This window comes from Carassius gibelio, chromosome A22 (assembly GCF_023724105.1).
Source record: "Carassius gibelio isolate Cgi1373 ecotype wild population from Czech Republic chromosome A22, carGib1.2-hapl.c, whole genome shotgun sequence".
NCBI classification, from domain to species: domain Eukaryota; kingdom Metazoa; phylum Chordata; class Actinopteri; order Cypriniformes; family Cyprinidae; genus Carassius; species Carassius gibelio.
In genome coordinates, this window is record NC_068392.1 from 23,526,516 (window position 1) to 23,547,169 (window position 20,654).

The window sequence follows — 20,654 nt, forward strand, 5'->3', positions numbered from 1 at the left end:
TTTTACACATGGCTATTCACAGTTTTATCCAGGAGAGGGCGACCGAGAAGCCAAGGGTTATATCCTGGAGAATATGATATTAGTTTTATGATATTTCTGTACAGAATTTGATGAAGCGTCTGGTTGATAAAGGTTTACAGAGTCTAGGGACTGGCACGTTTAAAAACGGTGGGGCCAGGGGTCAGTGGGTTACGGTCAGTGGGGCTAAGGCTAGCAGTTTTGTTTGGGGCTAAGGCTAGCAGTTTTGAGGGTTAAGGTTTAGGGGCTAGTTTGGGGTCAGTTGCAGCTAGGTATATAGATAAAAACGAGTTTCACCCTCATTAATTCCACCCTCGTTAGCATATGCGATCTGATTGGCCAAAGCTTACCTGTCCGTATCTTTTGAAGCGTAGGTCCGATGTGCACATAACTGGTATCGTTGGATTCAGAAGGCGGCCTTCTTTCAGGTAGCGTGGATCTATGGAAGAAAGGATGTCGTTTTCAAATCCAATGTGACCGTACATCAGTCTAAAGCGTGACAAAAAGGAAGCCAGTCATCGATAAAAACAAGAAATACATCCAAACGAAATAACCCGTGAAATCATTTGTCTTTTTAGGAACAAGGTATCACTAGCCTGAATAAAAATAGTTTTCCAGCCAGTTCGTGTGCGTCTGTGTGTTTTGACTGCATATGCGTGTGAGTGTGCACACGTGCGTGTGAGTGTGCACAGGAGTGTACGTGTGTGTTTGTGAAAGAGAGAGAGAGTGCATCATTAAAATTAGACTGGAAAGATGTCTTTGAGTGAAGTCATCCGCTCAAGAGCTCCGCCTGGAGTGTCAAATCCTGCTAAAATATTGGAATCCTAATCAGTTTTTTACACATGGCTATTCACAGTTTTATCCAGGAGAGGGCGACCGAGAAGCCAAGGGTTATATCCTGGAGAATATGATATTAGTTTTATGATATTTCTGTACAGAATTTGATGAAGCGTCTGGTTGATAAAGGTTTACAGAGTCTAGGGACTGGCACGTTTAAAAACGGTGGGGCCAGGGGTCAGTGGGTTACGGTCAGTGGGGCTAAGGCTAGCAGTTTTGTTTGGGGCTAAGGCTAGCAGTTTTGAGGGTTAAGGTTTAGGGGCTAGTTTGGGGTCAGTTGCAGCTAGGTATATAGATAAAAACGAGTTTCACCCTCATTAATTCCACCCTCGTTAGCATATGCGATCTGATTGGCCAAAGCTTACCTGTCCGTATCTTTTGAAGCGTAGGTCCGATGTGCACATAACTGGTATCGTTGGATTCAGAAGGCGGCCTTCTTTCAGGTAGCGTGGATCTATGGAAGAAAGGATGTCGTTTTCAAATCCAATGTGACCGTACATCAGTCTAAAGCGTGACAAAAAGGAAGCCAGTCATCGATAAAAACAAGAAATACATCCAAACGAAATAACCCGTGAAATCATTTGTCTTTTTAGGAACAAGGTATCACTAGCCTGAATAAAAATAGTTTTCCAGCCAGTTCGTGTGCGTCTGTGTGTTTTGACTGCATATGCGTGTGAGTGTGCACACGTGCGTGTGAGTGTGCACAGGAGTGTACGTGTGTGTTTGTGAAAGAGAGAGAGAGTGCATCATTAAAATTAGACTGGAAAGATGTCTTTGAGTGAAGTCATCCGCTCAAGAGCTCCGCCTGGAGTGTCAAATCCTGCTAAAATATTGGAATCCTAATCAGTTTTTTACACATGGCTATTCACAGTTTTATCCAGGAGAGGGCGACCGAGAAGCCAAGGGTTATATCCTGGAGAATATGATATTAGTTTTATGATATTTCTGTACAGAATTTGATGAAGCGTCTGGTTGATAAAGGTTTACAGAGTCTAGGGACTGGCACGTTTAAAAACGGTGGGGCCAGGGGTCAGTGGGTTACGGTCAGTGGGGCTAAGGCTAGCAGTTTTGTTTGGGGCTAAGGCTAGCAGTTTTGAGGGTTAAGGTTTAGGGGCTAGTTTGGGGTCAGTTGCAGCTAGGTATATAGATAAAAACGAGTTTCACCCTCATTAATTCCACCCTCGTTAGCATATGCGATCTGATTGGCCAAAGCTTACCTGTCCGTATCTTTTGAAGCGTAGGTCCGATGTGCACATAACTGGTATCGTTGGATTCAGAAGGCGGCCTTCTTTCAGGTAGCGTGGATCTATGGAAGAAAGGATGTCGTTTTCAAATCCAATGTGACCGTACATCAGTCTAAAGCGTGACAAAAAGGAAGCCAGTCATCGATAAAAACAAGAAATACATCCAAACGAAATAACCCGTGAAATCATTTGTCTTTTTAGGAACAAGGTATCACTAGCCTGAATAAAAATAGTTTTCCAGCCAGTTCGTGTGCGTCTGTGTGTTTTGACTGCATATGCGTGTGAGTGTGCACACGTGCGTGTGAGTGTGCACAGGAGTGTACGTGTGTGTTTGTGAAAGAGAGAGAGAGTGCATCATTAAAATTAGACTGGAAAGATGTCTTTGAGTGAAGTCATCCGCTCAAGAGCTCCGCCTGGAGTGTCAAATCCTGCTAAAATATTGGAATCCTAATCAGTTTTTTACACATGGCTATTCACAGTTTTATCCAGGAGAGGGCGACCGAGAAGCCAAGGGTTATATCCTGGAGAATATGATATTAGTTTTATGATATTTCTGTACAGAATTTGATGAAGCGTCTGGTTGATAAAGGTTTACAGAGTCTAGGGACTGGCACGTTTAAAAACGGTGGGGCCAGGGGTCAGTGGGTTACGGTCAGTGGGGCTAAGGCTAGCAGTTTTGTTTGGGGCTAAGGCTAGCAGTTTTGAGGGTTAAGGTTTAGGGGCTAGTTTGGGGTCAGTTGCAGCTAGGTATATAGATAAAAACGAGTTTCACCCTCATTAATTCCACCCTCGTTAGCATATGCGATCTGATTGGCCAAAGCTTACCTGTCCGTATCTTTTGAAGCGTAGGTCCGATGTGCACATAACTGGTATCGTTGGATTCAGAAGGCGGCCTTCTTTCAGGTAGCGTGGATCTATGGAAGAAAGGATGTCGTTTTCAAATCCAATGTGACCGTACATCAGTCTAAAGCGTGACAAAAAGGAAGCCAGTCATCGATAAAAACAAGAAATACATCCAAACGAAATAACCCGTGAAATCATTTGTCTTTTTAGGAACAAGGTATCACTAGCCTGAATAAAAATAGTTTTCCAGCCAGTTCGTGTGCGTCTGTGTGTTTTGACTGCATATGCGTGTGAGTGTGCACACGTGCGTGTGAGTGTGCACAGGAGTGTACGTGTGTGTTTGTGAAAGAGAGAGAGAGTGCATCATTAAAATTAGACTGGAAAGATGTCTTTGAGTGAAGTCATCCGCTCAAGAGCTCCGCCTGGAGTGTCAAATCCTGCTAAAATATTGGAATCCTAATCAGTTTTTTACACATGGCTATTCACAGTTTTATCCAGGAGAGGGCGACCGAGAAGCCAAGGGTTATATCCTGGAGAATATGATATTAGTTTTATGATATTTCTGTACAGAATTTGATGAAGCGTCTGGTTGATAAAGGTTTACAGAGTCTAGGGACTGGCACGTTTAAAAACGGTGGGGCCAGGGGTCAGTGGGTTACGGTCAGTGGGGCTAAGGCTAGCAGTTTTGTTTGGGGCTAAGGCTAGCAGTTTTGAGGGTTAAGGTTTAGGGGCTAGTTTGGGGTCAGTTGCAGCTAGGTATATAGATAAAAACGAGTTTCACCCTCATTAATTCCACCCTCGTTAGCATATGCGATCTGATTGGCCAAAGCTTACCTGTCCGTATCTTTTGAAGCGTAGGTCCGATGTGCACATAACTGGTATCGTTGGATTCAGAAGGCGGCCTTCTTTCAGGTAGCGTGGATCTATGGAAGAAAGGATGTCGTTTTCAAATCCAATGTGACCGTACATCAGTCTAAAGCGTGACAAAAAGGAAGCCAGTCATCGATAAAAACAAGAAATACATCCAAACGAAATAACCCGTGAAATCATTTGTCTTTTTAGGAACAAGGTATCACTAGCCTGAATAAAAATAGTTTTCCAGCCAGTTCGTGTGCGTCTGTGTGTTTTGACTGCATATGCGTGTGAGTGTGCACACGTGCGTGTGAGTGTGCACAGGAGTGTACGTGTGTGTTTGTGAAAGAGAGAGAGAGTGCATCATTAAAATTAGACTGGAAAGATGTCTTTGAGTGAAGTCATCCGCTCAAGAGCTCCGCCTGGAGTGTCAAATCCTGCTAAAATATTGGAATCCTAATCAGTTTTTTACACATGGCTATTCACAGTTTTATCCAGGAGAGGGCGACCGAGAAGCCAAGGGTTATATCCTGGAGAATATGATATTAGTTTTATGATATTTCTGTACAGAATTTGATGAAGCGTCTGGTTGATAAAGGTTTACAGAGTCTAGGGACTGGCACGTTTAAAAACGGTGGGGCCAGGGGTCAGTGGGTTACGGTCAGTGGGGCTAAGGCTAGCAGTTTTGTTTGGGGCTAAGGCTAGCAGTTTTGAGGGTTAAGGTTTAGGGGCTAGTTTGGGGTCAGTTGCAGCTAGGTATATAGATAAAAACGAGTTTCACCCTCATTAATTCCACCCTCGTTAGCATATGCGATCTGATTGGCCAAAGCTTACCTGTCCGTATCTTTTGAAGCGTAGGTCCGATGTGCACATAACTGGTATCGTTGGATTCAGAAGGCGGCCTTCTTTCAGGTAGCGTGGATCTATGGAAGAAAGGATGTCGTTTTCAAATCCAATGTGACCGTACATCAGTCTAAAGCGTGACAAAAAGGAAGCCAGTCATCGATAAAAACAAGAAATACATCCAAACGAAATAACCCGTGAAATCATTTGTCTTTTTAGGAACAAGGTATCACTAGCCTGAATAAAAATAGTTTTCCAGCCAGTTCGTGTGCGTCTGTGTGTTTTGACTGCATATGCGTGTGAGTGTGCACACGTGCGTGTGAGTGTGCACACGTGCGTGTGAGTGTGCACAGGAGTGTATGTGTGTGTTTGTGAAAGAGAGAGAGAGTGCATCATTAAAATTAGACTGGAAAGATGTCTTTGAGTGAAGTCATCCGCTCAAGAGCTCCGCCTGGAGTGTCAAATCCTGCTAAAATATTGGAATCCTAATCAGTTTTTTACACATGGCTATTCACAGTTTTATCCAGGAGAGGGCGACCGAGAAGCCAAGGGTTATATCCTGGAGAATATGATATTAGTTTTATGATATTTCTGTACAGAATTTGATGAAGCGTCTGGTTGATAAAGGTTTACAGAGTCTAGGGACTGGCACGTTTAAAAACGGTGGGGCCAGGGGTCAGTGGGTTACGGTCAGTGGGGCTAAGGCTAGCAGTTTTGTTTGGGGCTAAGGCTAGCAGTTTTGAGGGTTAAGGTTTAGGGGCTAGTTTGGGGTCAGTTGCAGCTAGGTATATAGATAAAAACGAGTTTCACCCTCATTAATTCCACCCTCGTTAGCATATGCGATCTGATTGGCCAAAGCTTACCTGTCCGTATCTTTTGAAGCGTAGGTCCGATGTGCACATAACCGGTATCGTTGGATTCAGAAGGCGGCCTTCTTTCAGGTAGCGTGGATCTATGGAAGAAAGGATGTCGTTTTCAAATCCAATGTGACCGTACATCAGTCTAAAGCGTGACAAAAAGGAAGCCAGTCATCGATAAAAACAAGAAATACATCCAAACGAAATAACCCGTGAAATCATTTGTCTTTTTAGGAACAAGGTATCACTAGCCTGAATAAAAATAGTTTTCCAGCCAGTTCGTGTGCGTCTGTGTGTTTTGACTGCATATGCGTGTGAGTGTGCACACGTGCGTGTGAGTGTGCACAGGAGTGTATGTGTGTGTTTGTGAAAGAGAGAGAGAGTGCATCATTAAAATTAGACTGGAAAGATGTCTTTGAGTGAAGTCATCCGCTCAAGAGCTCCGCCTGGAGTGTCAAATCCTGCTAAAATATTGGAATCCTAATCAGTTTTTTACACATGGCTATTCACAGTTTTATCCAGGAGAGGGCGACCGAGAAGCCAAGGGTTATATCCTGGAGAATATGATATTAGTTTTATGATATTTCTGTACAGAATTTGATGAAGCGTCTGGTTGATAAAGGTTTACAGAGTCTAGGGACTGGCACGTTTAAAAACGGTGGGGCCAGGGGTCATTGGGTTATGGTCAGTGGGGCTAAGGCTAGCAGTTTTGTTTGGGGCTAAGGCTAGCAGTTTTGAGGGTTAAGGTTTAGGGGCTAGTTTGGGGTCAGTTGCAGCTAGGTATATAGATAAAAACGAGTTTCACCCTCATTAATTCCACCCTCGTTAGCATATGCGATCTGATTGGCCAAAGCTTACCTGTCCGTATCTTTTGAAGCGTAGGTCCGATGTGCACATAACTGGTATCGTTGGATTCAGAAGGCGGCCTTCTTTCAGGTAGCGTGGATCTATGGAAGAAAGGATGTCGTTTTCAAATCCAATGTGACCGTACATCAGTCTAAAGCGTGACAAAAAGGAAGCCAGTCATCGATAAAAACAAGAAATACATCCAAACGAAATAACCCGTGAAATCATTTGTCTTTTTAGGAACAAGGTATCACTAGCCTGAATAAAAATAGTTTTCCAGCCAGTTCGTGTGCGTCTGTGTGTTTTGACTGCATATGCGTGTGAGTGTGCACACGTGCGTGTGAGTGTGCACAGGAGTGTATGTGTGTGTTTGTGAAAGAGAGAGAGAGTGCATCATTAAAATTAGACTGGAAAGATGTCTTTGAGTGAAGTCATCCGCTCAAGAGCTCCGCCTGGAGTGTCAAATCCTGCTAAAATATTGGAATCCTAATCAGTTTTTTACACATGGCTATTCACAGTTTTATCCAGGAGAGGGCGACCGAGAAGCCAAGGGTTATATCCTGGAGAATATGATATTAGTTTTATGATATTTCTGTACAGAATTTGATGAAGCGTCTGGTTGATAAAGGTTTACAGAGTCTAGGGACTGGCACGTTTAAAAACGGTGGGGCCAGGGCTCAGTGGGTTACGGTCAGTGGGGCTAAGGCTAGCAGTTTTGTTTGGGGCTAAGGCTAGCAGTTTTGAGGGTTAAGGTTTAGGGGCTAGTTTGGGGTCAGTTGCAGCTAGGTATATAGATAAAAACGAGTTTCACCCTCATTAATTCCACCCTCGTTAGCATATGCGATCTGATTGGCCAAAGCTTACCTGTCCGTATCTTTTGAAGCGTAGGTCCGATGTGCACATAACTGGTATCGTTGGATTCAGAAGGCGGCCTTCTTTCAGGTAGCGTGGATCTATGGAAGAAAGGATGTCGTTTTCAAATCCAATGTGACCGTACATCAGTCTAAAGCGTGACAAAAAGGAAGCCAGTCATCGATAAAAACAAGAAATACATCCAAACGAAATAACCCGTGAAATCATTTGTCTTTTTAGGAACAAGGTATCACTAGCCTGAATAAAAATAGTTTTCCAGCCAGTTCGTGTGCGTCTGTGTGTTTTGACTGCATATGCGTGTGAGTGTGCACACGTGCGTGTGAGTGTGCACAGGAGTGTACGTGTGTGTTTGTGAAAGAGAGAGAGAGTGCATCATTAAAATTAGACTGGAAAGATGTCTTTGAGTGAAGTCATCCGCTCAAGAGCTCCGCCTGGAGTGTCAAATCCTGCTAAAATATTGGAATCCTAATCAGTTTTTTACACATGGCTATTCACAGTTTTATCCAGGAGAGGGCGACCGAGAAGCCAAGGGTTATATCCTGGAGAATATGATATTAGTTTTATGATATTTCTGTACAGAATTTGATGAAGCGTCTGGTTGATAAAGGTTTACAGAGTCTAGGGACTGGCACGTTTAAAAACGGTGGGGCCAGGGGTCAGTGGGTTACGGTCAGTGGGGCTAAGGCTAGCAGTTTTGTTTGGGGCTAAGGCTAGCAGTTTTGAGGGTTAAGGTTTAGGGGCTAGTTTGGGGTCAGTTGCAGCTAGGTATATAGATAAAAACGAGTTTCACCCTCATTAATTCCACCCTCGTTAGCATATGCGATCTGATTGGCCAAAGCTTACCTGTCCGTATCTTTTGAAGCGTAGGTCCGATGTGCACATAACTGGTATCGTTGGATTCAGAAGGCGGCCTTCTTTCAGGTAGCGTGGATCTATGGAAGAAAGGATGTCGTTTTCAAATCCAATGTGACCGTACATCAGTCTAAAGCGTGACAAAAAGGAAGCCAGTCATCGATAAAAACAAGAAATACATCCAAACGAAATAACCCGTGAAATCATTTGTCTTTTTAGGAACAAGGTATCACTAGCCTGAATAAAAATAGTTTTCCAGCCAGTTCGTGTGCGTCTGTGTGTTTTGACTGCATATGCGTGTGAGTGTGCACACGTGCGTGTGAGTGTGCACACGTGCGTGTGAGTGTGCACAGGAGTGTATGTGTGTGTTTGTGAAAGAGAGAGAGAGTGCATCATTAAAATTAGACTGGAAAGATGTCTTTGAGTGAAGTCATCCGCTCAAGAGCTCCGCCTGGAGTGTCAAATCCTGCTAAAATATTGGAATCCTAATCAGTTTTTTACACATGGCTATTCACAGTTTTATCCAGGAGAGGGCGACCGAGAAGCCAAGGGTTATATCCTGGAGAATATGATATTAGTTTTATGATATTTCTGTACAGAATTTGATGAAGCGTCTGGTTGATAAAGGTTTACAGAGTCTAGGGACTGGCACGTTTAAAAACGGTGGGGCCAGGGGTCAGTGGGTTACGGTCAGTGGGGCTAAGGCTAGCAGTTTTGTTTGGGGCTAAGGCTAGCAGTTTTGAGGGTTAAGGTTTAGGGGCTAGTTTGGGGTCAGTTGCAGCTAGGTATATAGATAAAAACGAGTTTCACCCTCATTAATTCCACCCTCGTTAGCATATGCGATCTGATTGGCCAAAGCTTACCTGTCCGTATCTTTTGAAGCGTAGGTCCGATGTGCACATAACCGGTATCGTTGGATTCAGAAGGCGGCCTTCTTTCAGGTAGCGTGGATCTATGGAAGAAAGGATGTCGTTTTCAAATCCAATGTGACCGTACATCAGTCTAAAGCGTGACAAAAAGGAAGCCAGTCATCGATAAAAACAAGAAATACATCCAAACGAAATAACCCGTGAAATCATTTGTCTTTTTAGGAACAAGGTATCACTAGCCTGAATAAAAATAGTTTTCCAGCCAGTTCGTGTGCGTCTGTGTGTTTTGACTGCATATGCGTGTGAGTGTGCACACGTGCGTGTGAGTGTGCACAGGAGTGTATGTGTGTGTTTGTGAAAGAGAGAGAGAGTGCATCATTAAAATTAGACTGGAAAGATGTCTTTGAGTGAAGTCATCCGCTCAAGAGCTCCGCCTGGAGTGTCAAATCCTGCTAAAATATTGGAATCCTAATCAGTTTTTTACACATGGCTATTCACAGTTTTATCCAGGAGAGGGCGACCGAGAAGCCAAGGGTTATATCCTGGAGAATATGATATTAGTTTTATGATATTTCTGTACAGAATTTGATGAAGCGTCTGGTTGATAAAGGTTTACAGAGTCTAGGGACTGGCACGTTTAAAAACGGTGGGGCCAGGGGTCATTGGGTTATGGTCAGTGGGGCTAAGGCTAGCAGTTTTGTTTGGGGCTAAGGCTAGCAGTTTTGAGGGTTAAGGTTTAGGGGCTAGTTTGGGGTCAGTTGCAGCTAGGTATATAGATAAAAACGAGTTTCACCCTCATTAATTCCACCCTCGTTAGCATATGCGATCTGATTGGCCAAAGCTTACCTGTCCGTATCTTTTGAAGCGTAGGTCCGATGTGCACATAACTGGTATCGTTGGATTCAGAAGGCGGCCTTCTTTCAGGTAGCGTGGATCTATGGAAGAAAGGATGTCGTTTTCAAATCCAATGTGACCGTACATCAGTCTAAAGCGTGACAAAAAGGAAGCCAGTCATCGATAAAAACAAGAAATACATCCAAACGAAATAACCCGTGAAATCATTTGTCTTTTTAGGAACAAGGTATCACTAGCCTGAATAAAAATAGTTTTCCAGCCAGTTCGTGTGCGTCTGTGTGTTTTGACTGCATATGCGTGTGAGTGTGCACACGTGCGTGTGAGTGTGCACAGGAGTGTATGTGTGTGTTTGTGAAAGAGAGAGAGAGTGCATCATTAAAATTAGACTGGAAAGATGTCTTTGAGTGAAGTCATCCGCTCAAGAGCTCCGCCTGGAGTGTCAAATCCTGCTAAAATATTGGAATCCTAATCAGTTTTTTACACATGGCTATTCACAGTTTTATCCAGGAGAGGGCGACCGAGAAGCCAAGGGTTATATCCTGGAGAATATGATATTAGTTTTATGATATTTCTGTACAGAATTTGATGAAGCGTCTGGTTGATAAAGGTTTACAGAGTCTAGGGACTGGCACGTTTAAAAACGGTGGGGCCAGGGCTCAGTGGGTTACGGTCAGTGGGGCTAAGGCTAGCAGTTTTGTTTGGGGCTAAGGCTAGCAGTTTTGAGGGTTAAGGTTTAGGGGCTAGTTTGGGGTCAGTTGCAGCTAGGTATATAGATAAAAACGAGTTTCACCCTCATTAATTCCACCCTCGTTAGCATATGCGATCTGATTGGCCAAAGCTTACCTGTCCGTATCTTTTGAAGCGTAGGTCCGATGTGCACATAACTGGTATCGTTGGATTCAGAAGGCGGCCTTCTTTCAGGTAGCGTGGATCTATGGAAGAAAGGATGTCGTTTTCAAATCCAATGTGACCGTACATCAGTCTAAAGCGTGACAAAAAGGAAGCCAGTCATCGATAAAAACAAGAAATACATCCAAACGAAATAACCCGTGAAATCATTTGTCTTTTTAGGAACAAGGTATCACTAGCCTGAATAAAAATAGTTTTCCAGCCAGTTCGTGTGCGTCTGTGTGTTTTGACTGCATATGCGTGTGAGTGTGCACACGTGCGTGTGAGTGTGCACAGGAGTGTATGTGTGTGTTTGTGAAAGAGAGAGAGAGTGCATCATTAAAATTAGACTGGAAAGATGTCTTTGAGTGAAGTCATCCGCTCAAGAGCTCCGCCTGGAGTGTCAAATCCTGCTAAAATATTGGAATCCTAATCAGTTTTTTACACATGGCTATTCACAGTTTTATCCAGGAGAGGGCGACCGAGAAGCCAAGGGTTATATCCTGGAGAATATGATATTAGTTTTATGATATTTCTGTACAGAATTTGATGAAGCGTCTGGTTGATAAAGGTTTACAGAGTCTAGGGACTGGCACGTTTAAAAACGGTGGGGCCAGGGGTCAGTGGGTTACGGTCAGTGGGGCTAAGGCTAGCAGTTTTGTTTGGGGCTAAGGCTAGCAGTTTTGAGGGTTAAGGTTTAGGGGCTAGTTTGGGGTCAGTTGCAGCTAGGTATATAGATAAAAACGAGTTTCACCCTCATTAATTCCACCCTCGTTAGCATATGCGATCTGATTGGCCAAAGCTTACCTGTCCGTATCTTTTGAAGCGTAGGTCCGATGTGCACATAACCGGTATCGTTGGATTCAGAAGGCGGCCTTCTTTCAGGTAGCGTGGATCTATGGAAGAAAGGATGTCGTTTTCAAATCCAATGTGACCGTACATCAGTCTAAAGCGTGACAAAAAGGAAGCCAGTCATCGATAAAAACAAGAAATACATCCAAACGAAATAACCCGTGAAATCATTTGTCTTTTTAGGAACAAGGTATCACTAGCCTGAATAAAAATAGTTTTCCAGCCAGTTCGTGTGCGTCTGTGTGTTTTGACTGCATATGCGTGTGAGTGTGCACACGTGCGTGTGAGTGTGCACAGGAGTGTATGTGTGTGTTTGTGAAAGAGAGAGAGAGTGCATCATTAAAATTAGACTGGAAAGATGTCTTTGAGTGAAGTCATCCGCTCAAGAGCTCCGCCTGGAGTGTCAAATCCTGCTAAAATATTGGAATCCTAATCAGTTTTTTACACATGGCTATTCACAGTTTTATCCAGGAGAGGGCGACCGAGAAGCCAAGGGTTATATCCTGGAGAATATGATATTAGTTTTATGATATTTCTGTACAGAATTTGATGAAGCGTCTGGTTGATAAAGGTTTACAGAGTCTAGGGACTGGCACGTTTAAAAATGGTGGGGCCAGGGGTCATTGGGTTATGGTCAGTGGGGCTAAGGCTAGCAGTTTTGTTTGGGGCTAAGGCTAGCAGTTTTGAGGGTTAAGGTTTAGGGGCTAGTTTGGGGTCAGTTGCAGCTAGGTATATAGATAAAAACGAGTTTCACCCTCATTAATTCCACCCTCGTTAGCATATGCGATCTGATTGGCCAAAGCTTACCTGTCCGTATCTTTTGAAGCGTAGGTCCGATGTGCACATAACTGGTATCGTTGGATTCAGAAGGCGGCCTTCTTTCAGGTAGCGTGGATCTATGGAAGAAAGGATGTCGTTTTCAAATCCAATGTGACCGTACATCAGTCTAAAGCGTGACAAAAAGGAAGCCAGTCATCGATAAAAACAAGAAATACATCCAAACGAAATAACCCGTGAAATCATTTGTCTTTTTAGGAACAAGGTATCACTAGCCTGAATAAAAATAGTTTTCCAGCCAGTTCGTGTGCGTCTGTGTGTTTTGACTGCATATGCGTGTGAGTGTGCACACGTGCGTGTGAGTGTGCACAGGAGTGTATGTGTGTGTTTGTGAAAGAGAGAGAGAGTGCATCATTAAAATTAGACTGGAAAGATGTCTTTGAGTGAAGTCATCCGCTCAAGAGCTCCGCCTGGAGTGTCAAATCCTGCTAAAATATTGGAATCCTAATCAGTTTTTTACACATGGCTATTCACAGTTTTATCCAGGAGAGGGCGACCGAGAAGCCAAGGGTTATATCCTGGAGAATATGATATTAGTTTTATGATATTTCTGTACAGAATTTGATGAAGCGTCTGGTTGATAAAGGTTTACAGAGTCTAGGGACTGGCACGTTTAAAAACGGTGGGGCCAGGGCTCAGTGGGTTACGGTCAGTGGGGCTAAGGCTAGCAGTTTTGTTTGGGGCTAAGGCTAGCAGTTTTGAGGGTTAAGGTTTAGGGGCTAGTTTGGGGTCAGTTGCAGCTAGGTATATAGATAAAAACGAGTTTCACCCTCATTAATTCCACCCTCGTTAGCATATGCGATCTGATTGGCCAAAGCTTACCTGTCCGTATCTTTTGAAGCGTAGGTCCGATGTGCACATAACTGGTATCGTTGGATTCAGAAGGCGGCCTTCTTTCAGGTAGCGTGGATCTATGGAAGAAAGGATGTCGTTTTCAAATCCAATGTGACCGTACATCAGTCTAAAGCGTGACAAAAAGGAAGCCAGTCATCGATAAAAACAAGAAATACATCCAAACGAAATAACCCGTGAAATCATTTGTCTTTTTAGGAACAAGGTATCACTAGCCTGAATAAAAATAGTTTTCCAGCCAGTTCGTGTGCGTCTGTGTGTTTTGACTGCATATGCGTGTGAGTGTGCACACGTGCGTGTGAGTGTGCACAGGAGTGTATGTGTGTGTTTGTGAAAGAGAGAGAGAGTGCATCATTAAAATTAGACTGGAAAGATGTCTTTGAGTGAAGTCATCCGCTCAAGAGCTCCGCCTGGAGTGTCAAATCCTGCTAAAATATTGGAATCCTAATCAGTTTTTTACACATGGCTATTCACAGTTTTATCCAGGAGAGGGCGACCGAGAAGCCAAGGGTTATATCCTGGAGAATATGATATTAGTTTTATGATATTTCTGTACAGAATTTGATGAAGCGTCTGGTTGATAAAGGTTTACAGAGTCTAGGGACTGGCACGTTTAAAAACGGTGGGGCCAGGGGTCAGTGGGTTACGGTCAGTGGGGCTAAGGCTAGCAGTTTTGTTTGGGGCTAAGGCTAGCAGTTTTGAGGGTTAAGGTTTAGGGGCTAGTTTGGGGTCAGTTGCAGCTAGGTATATAGATAAAAACGAGTTTCACCCTCATTAATTCCACCCTCGTTAGCATATGCGATCTGATTGGCCAAAGCTTACCTGTCCGTATCTTTTGAAGCGTAGGTCCGATGTGCACATAACTGGTATCGTTGGATTCAGAAGGCGGCCTTCTTTCAGGTAGCGTGGATCTATGGAAGAAAGGATGTCGTTTTCAAATCCAATGTGACCGTACATCAGTCTAAAGCGTGACAAAAAGGAAGCCAGTCATCGATAAAAACAAGAAATACATCCAAACGAAATAACCCGTGAAATCATTTGTCTTTTTAGGAACAAGGTATCACTAGCCTGAATAAAAATAGTTTTCCAGCCAGTTCGTGTGCGTCTGTGTGTTTTGACTGCATATGCGTGTGAGTGTGCACACGTGCGTGTGAGTGTGCACACGTGCGTGTGAGTGTGCACAGGAGTGTATGTGTGTGTTTGTGAAAGAGAGAGAGAGTGCATCATTAAAATTAGACTGGAAAGATGTCTTTGAGTGAAGTCATCCGCTCAAGAGCTCCGCCTGGAGTGTCAAATCCTGCTAAAATATTGGAATCCTAATCAGTTTTTTACACATGGCTATTCACAGTTTTATCCAGGAGAGGGCGACCGAGAAGCCAAGGGTTATATCCTGGAGAATATGATATTAGTTTTATGATATTTCTGTACAGAATTTGATGAAGCGTCTGGTTGATAAAGGTTTACAGAGTCTAGGGACTGGCACGTTTAAAAACGGTGGGGCCAGGGGTCAGTGGGTTACGGTCAGTGGGGCTAAGGCTAGCAGTTTTGTTTGGGGCTAAGGCTAGCAGTTTTGAGGGTTAAGGTTTAGGGGCTAGTTTGGGGTCAGTTGCAGCTAGGTATATAGATAAAAACGAGTTTCACCCTCATTAATTCCACCCTCGTTAGCATATGCGATCTGATTGGCCAAAGCTTACCTGTCCGTATCTTTTGAAGCGTAGGTCCGATGTGCACATAACCGGTATCGTTGGATTCAGAAGGCGGCCTTCTTTCAGGTAGCGTGGATCTATGGAAGAAAGGATGTCGTTTTCAAATCCAATGTGACCGTACATCAGTCTAAAGCGTGACAAAAAGGAAGCCAGTCATCGATAAAAACAAGAAATACATCCAAACGAAATAACCCGTGAAATCATTTGTCTTTTTAGGAACAAGGTATCACTAGCCTGAATAAAAATAGTTTTCCAGCCAGTTCGTGTGCGTCTGTGTGTTTTGACTGCATATGCGTGTGAGTGTGCACACGTGCGTGTGAGTGTGCACAGGAGTGTATGTGTGTGTTTGTGAAAGAGAGAGAGAGTGCATCATTAAAATTAGACTGGAAAGATGTCTTTGAGTGAAGTCATCCGCTCAAGAGCTCCGCCTGGAGTGTCAAATCCTGCTAAAATATTGGAATCCTAATCAGTTTTTTACACATGGCTATTCACAGTTTTATCCAGGAGAGGGCGACCGAGAAGCCAAGGGTTATATCCTGGAGAATATGATATTAGTTTTATGATATTTCTGTACAGAATTTGATGAAGTGTCTGGTTAATAAAGGTTTACAGAGTCTAGGGACTGGCACGTTTAAAAACGGTGGGGCCAGGGGTCAGTGGGTTATGGTCAGTGGGGCTAAGGCTAGCAGTTTTGTTTGGGGCTAAGGCTAGCAGTTTTGAGGGTTAAGGTTTAGGGGCTAGTTTGGGGTCAGTTGCAGCTAGGTATATAGATAAAAACGAGTTTCACCCTCATTAATTCCACCCTCGTTAGCATATGCGATCTGATTGGCCAAAGCTTACCTGTCCGTATCTTTTGAAGCGTAGGTCCGATGTGCACATAACTGGTATCGTTGGATTCAGAAGGCGGCCTTCTTTCAGGTAGCGTGGATCTATGGAAGAAAGGATGTCGTTTTCAAATCCAATGTGACCGTACATCAGTCTAAAGCGTGACAAAAAGGAAGCCAGTCATCGATAAAAACAAGAAATACATCCAAACGAAATAACCCGTGAAATCATTTGTCTTTTTAGGAACAAGGTATCACTAGCCTGAATAAAAATAGTTTTCCAGCCAGTTCGTGTGCGTCTGTGTGTTTTGACTGCATATGCGTGTGAGTGTGCACACGTGCGTGTGAGTGTGCACAGGAGTGTATGTGTGTGTTTGTGAAAGAGAGAGAGAGTGCATCATTAAAATTAGACTGGAAAGATGTCTTTGAGTGAAGTCATCCGCTCAAGAGCTCCGCCTGGAGTGTCAAATCCTGCTAAAATATTGGAATCCTAATCAGTTTTTTACACATGGCTATTCACAGTTTTATCCAGGAGAGGGCGACCGAGAAGCCAAGGGTTATATCCTGGAGAATATGATATTAGTTTTATGATATTTCTGTACAGAATTTGATGAAGCGTCTGGTTAATAAAGGTTTACAGAGTCTAGGGACTGGCACGTTTAAAAACGGTGGGGCCAGGGGTCAGTGGGTTACGGTCAGTGGGGCTAAGGCTAGCAGTTTTGTTTGGGGCTAAGGCTAGCAGTTTTGAGGGTTAAGGTTTAGGGGCTAGTTTGGGGTCAGTTGCAGCTAGGTATATAGATAAAAACGAGTTTCACCCTCATTAATTCCACCCTCGTTAGCATATGCGATCTGATTGGCCAAAGCTTACCTGTCCGTATCTTTTGAAGCGTAGGTCCGATGTGCACATAACTGGTATCGTTGGATTCAGAAGGCGGCCTTCTTTCAGGTAGCGTGGATCTATGGAAGAAAGGATGTCGTTTTCAAATCCAATGTGACCGTACATCAGTCTAAAGCGTGACAAAAAGGAAGCCAGTCATCGATAAAAACAAGAAATACATCCAAACGAAATAACCCGTGAAATCATTTGTCTTTTTAGGAACAAGGTATCACTAGCCTGAATAAAAATAGTTTTCCAGCCAGTTCGTGTGCGTCTGTGTGTTTTGACTGCATATGCGTGTGAGTGTGCACACGTGCGTGTGAGTGTGCACAGGAGTGTATGTGTGTGTTTGTGAAAGAGAGAGAGAGTGCATCATTAAAATTAGACTGGAAAGATGTCTTTGAGTGAAGTCATCCGCTCAAGAGCTCCGCCTGGAGTGTCAAATCCTGCTAAAATATTGGAATCCTAATCAGTTTTTTACACATGGCTATTCACAGTTTTATCCAGGAGAGGGCGACTGAGAAGCCAAGGGTTATATCCTGGAGAATATGATAGATAGATAGATAGATAGATAGATAGATAGATAGATAGATAGATAGATAGATAGATAGATGGATAGATGGATAGATGGATAGATAGATGGATAGATAGATGGATAGAGTTTCACCCTCTCGTGGTGCTTTTTGTGTTTCGCACATGTGTTGCACGGTCAGAGTACACTTATTTTTCATGAAGACAGGACGGGTCATCAGCCTCCTCCGCCAAACCTCCGGCTCCGGGCTCCCAGGGGCAGGTCTGTCACGAAGAAGCCACGGTTCAGAAGTTCTCCTGCGAGGTTCTGCACAAATGGAGGGCACAAATGTGGCTGTGGTCCCACGTCCTAGCTCTAAGCATCCAGTGCTTGCTGGACTCCGTCTTTTGAACCTCTGAGGCTATTTGTTCCGGCGTGCTGTTTCTCGCCAGGTGGACAGGTAGGTTCTCCTGCGGTCTGTGGCAAACCAAGCAGTGAAGCGCCGGTCAGCTTTTCTAAAAAGGGGGGAGAGAGGACATGAAATAAATGATTCCTACAAGTCAAGTCAGTCAAGTCACCTTTATTCATATAGCGCTTTAAACAAAATACATTGCGTCGAAGCAACTGAACAACATTCATTAGGAAAACAGTGTGTCAATAATGCAAATTGTTAGTTAAAGGCAGTTCATCATTGAATTCAGTGATGTCATCTCTGTTCAGTTAAATAGTGTCTGTGCATTTATTTGCAATCAAGTCAACGACATCGCTGTAGATGAAGTGACCCCAACTGAACAAGCCAGAGGCGACAGCGGCAAGGAACCGAAACTCCATCGGTGACAGAATGGAGAAAAAAACCTTGGGAGAAACCACGCTCAGTTCTCCTCTGACCAGACGAAACCAGTAGTTCAATTTAAGGCTGCAGCTTCCAGAAGAGATCAGATGTGCTAAAACACTAGTCACATTTAAATCTAGACTCAAAACGCGTCTTTTTAGCTGTGCATTTATTGAATGAGCACTGTGCAATGTCCGAACTGATTGCACTATATTTTCAATGTTTTATTTTATTTTATTTTTTTATGTAAAATCATTTTCTAAATGTTTTTAAATGTTTTAATCATTTTAAAAGTTTTAAAATTGCTTGTTTTATTTTTGTTATTATTTTTCTTCATGATTATTTTACTTTCTTTTATGTAAAGCACTTTGAATTACCATTGTGTATGAAATGTGCTATATAAATAAACTTGCCTTGCCTAATGATATAGCAAGTACATAGGGTGTTATGGGAAGTGTTCCCGGTTCCGGTTTACCTAATCAATGCAGCCTAAAAATCCTTTAACGGATTTGGATATTAAAAGCATATTAGTATGTTATGTGTGAGCCAGGTTAAAGAGATGGGTCTTTAATCTAGATTTAAACTGCAAGAGTGTGTCTGCCTCCCGAACAATGTTAGGTAGGTTATTCCAGAGTTTAGGCGCCAAATAGGAAAAGGATCTGCCGCCCGCAGTTGATTTTGATATTCTAGGTATTATCAAATTGCCTGAGTTTTGAGAACGTAGCGTACGTAGAGGAGTATAATGTAAAAGGAGCTCATTCAAATACTGAGGTGCAAAACCATTCAGGGCTTTATAAGTAATGAGCAATATTTTAAAATCTATACGATGTTTGATAGGGAGCCAGTGCAGTGTTGACAGGACAGGGCTAGTATGGTCATATACTTCCTGGTTCTAGTAAGAACTCTTGTTGCTGCATTTTGGACTAGCTGTAGTTTGTTTACTAAGCGTGCAGAACAACCATCCAATAGAGCATTACAATAATCTAACCTTGAGGTCATAAATGCATGGATTAACATTTCTGCATTTGACATTGAGAGCATAGGCCGTAATTTAGATATATTTTTGAGATGGAAAAATGCAGTTTTACAAATGCTAGAAACGTGGCTTTCTAAGGAAAGATTGCAATCAAATAGCACACCTAGGTTCCTAACCGATGACGGAGAATTGACAGATGATTTTAAAGAATCAGACATGAGTTAAAGAAATTTAGAAAGGCAAACAACAAAAAACAGCCATCAGCAGCAGAGCGAGACCTGTGCCATTAGCATTTCCATTGTGTAATGGTGTCAATGGGTCTTCAAAGTGCAGAGTGTTTTTGTAAAGGCACAGACAGTCTTGAAAACTTGAAAAATCACTCTAACTTTGCTATCAAAACAGGAATACATTTCATAACACAATTTTAACGCACACATTCCAGTGCAAACACGTTTTTTGGTTTAGCTTAGCCCATTGACAAATAACATTCAGCTTTCTTTACCCAACAGCTAGGTTCATTTGTATTCTTTTCCATAAAACAATAAACAACATCTTACGCTTGACTACACGTGAATGACAGTGAACCTCTTGATGACTGAGCTTATAGATATCCGGACAGGAAACAATATACTAAGCAAGGAAAGCATTTGTTTACAGTTTATTTACACTGCAGTTTAAACTGTTAAACAAAGACATGCAATTGTAAAACAAAAACACACATATTACCTCCTCTCAGCTTGTTCAGCCATTGCAAAAGGACTCGAAGTAAGTGAGGGTCCGGGTCAGATGTGAAACTTTGATGAAAAATCCCAAAGGACAGCTTTGATTTCACTGTCACCTCCACTCAGTTGATACAGTAACAGTGGGGGGGGGGAAGCAGTCTCACCTTCAGTGATGTCACCGAAGCAGAGCCAGTGAGCTGTGGGCACAGTACATTTGCAGCAATTTCAAATTGACACAAAGACACACTGACACACACACACACACACACACACACACACACACACACACACAGAGAGATAGCCTTGTAGCATCAAATTAACTTAGTCCGTCAGATCATGCAACAATTAATGTTTATAAAAAAATAAATAATGAAGGATCATGCAGGACTGAGGGATAATGGACCAGCAAATGACCAAATGCTCCCTATGACAAACTGTTTTGGTCAAACAAAAGGAAAAGAAAGAAATCCCAACATCTCTCCATTCTAATCTGAAGCACTTTTTTCATCTTTAACCATTAGTTTTTTGCCTCTTTTGGGCTCAGGTGTTTGGCCATCCTTCTCCTTCTTGCCCTTGGTGACTAATTTCTGCCGGTATCTGCCCAAAACTGTTGTTTTAGAACAAATATAGAAAGTATGATTGGTAGAACAAATCAGAACTCTTAAATGTGAATTGTGAACATTTTTTTTATTAACTATAAAACATACAACAAAACAATAAAACTATAACATTTAAATCATAAAACCAAAGAACTCTTAAAACTATTACATGAACTAAAAACAGAACCATAAAACAGACACAGTGATCTGGGGAGGTGTTTGATCCCTGGATCAAACTGTTGTCCAGTTCACCATATCCATAAAGACATCAAACTCGTCCAAGGCCTGGGTCAGAGCTTCGGCCATGGCCCACAGTATCATGTAATATATTAGGCATATATTATTATATATATTTATTTTTTCCAATATATTCCAATATACATCCAAAC

The 20,654-nt window shown here is 42.7% G+C and overlaps 1 long non-coding RNA gene across 2 annotated transcripts in view; it reads right to left on the reverse strand.

The window, feature by feature from the left end:
* LOC127942494 (uncharacterized) overlaps window positions 1–20,124 on the reverse strand; it is an 82,540-nt gene extending 62,416 nt beyond the window's left edge. For both annotated transcript variants that reach the window (XR_008149330.1, XR_008149329.1), the window contains exons 1-2: window positions 19,671–20,124; window positions 17,393–17,651 (exon numbers count right to left, since the gene is read on the reverse strand). This is a non-coding gene — a long non-coding RNA (uncharacterized LOC127942494). The remainder of the gene's footprint in view (window positions 1–17,392; window positions 17,652–19,670) is intronic.
* Between the last annotated feature and the right edge of the window lie 530 nt (window positions 20,125–20,654).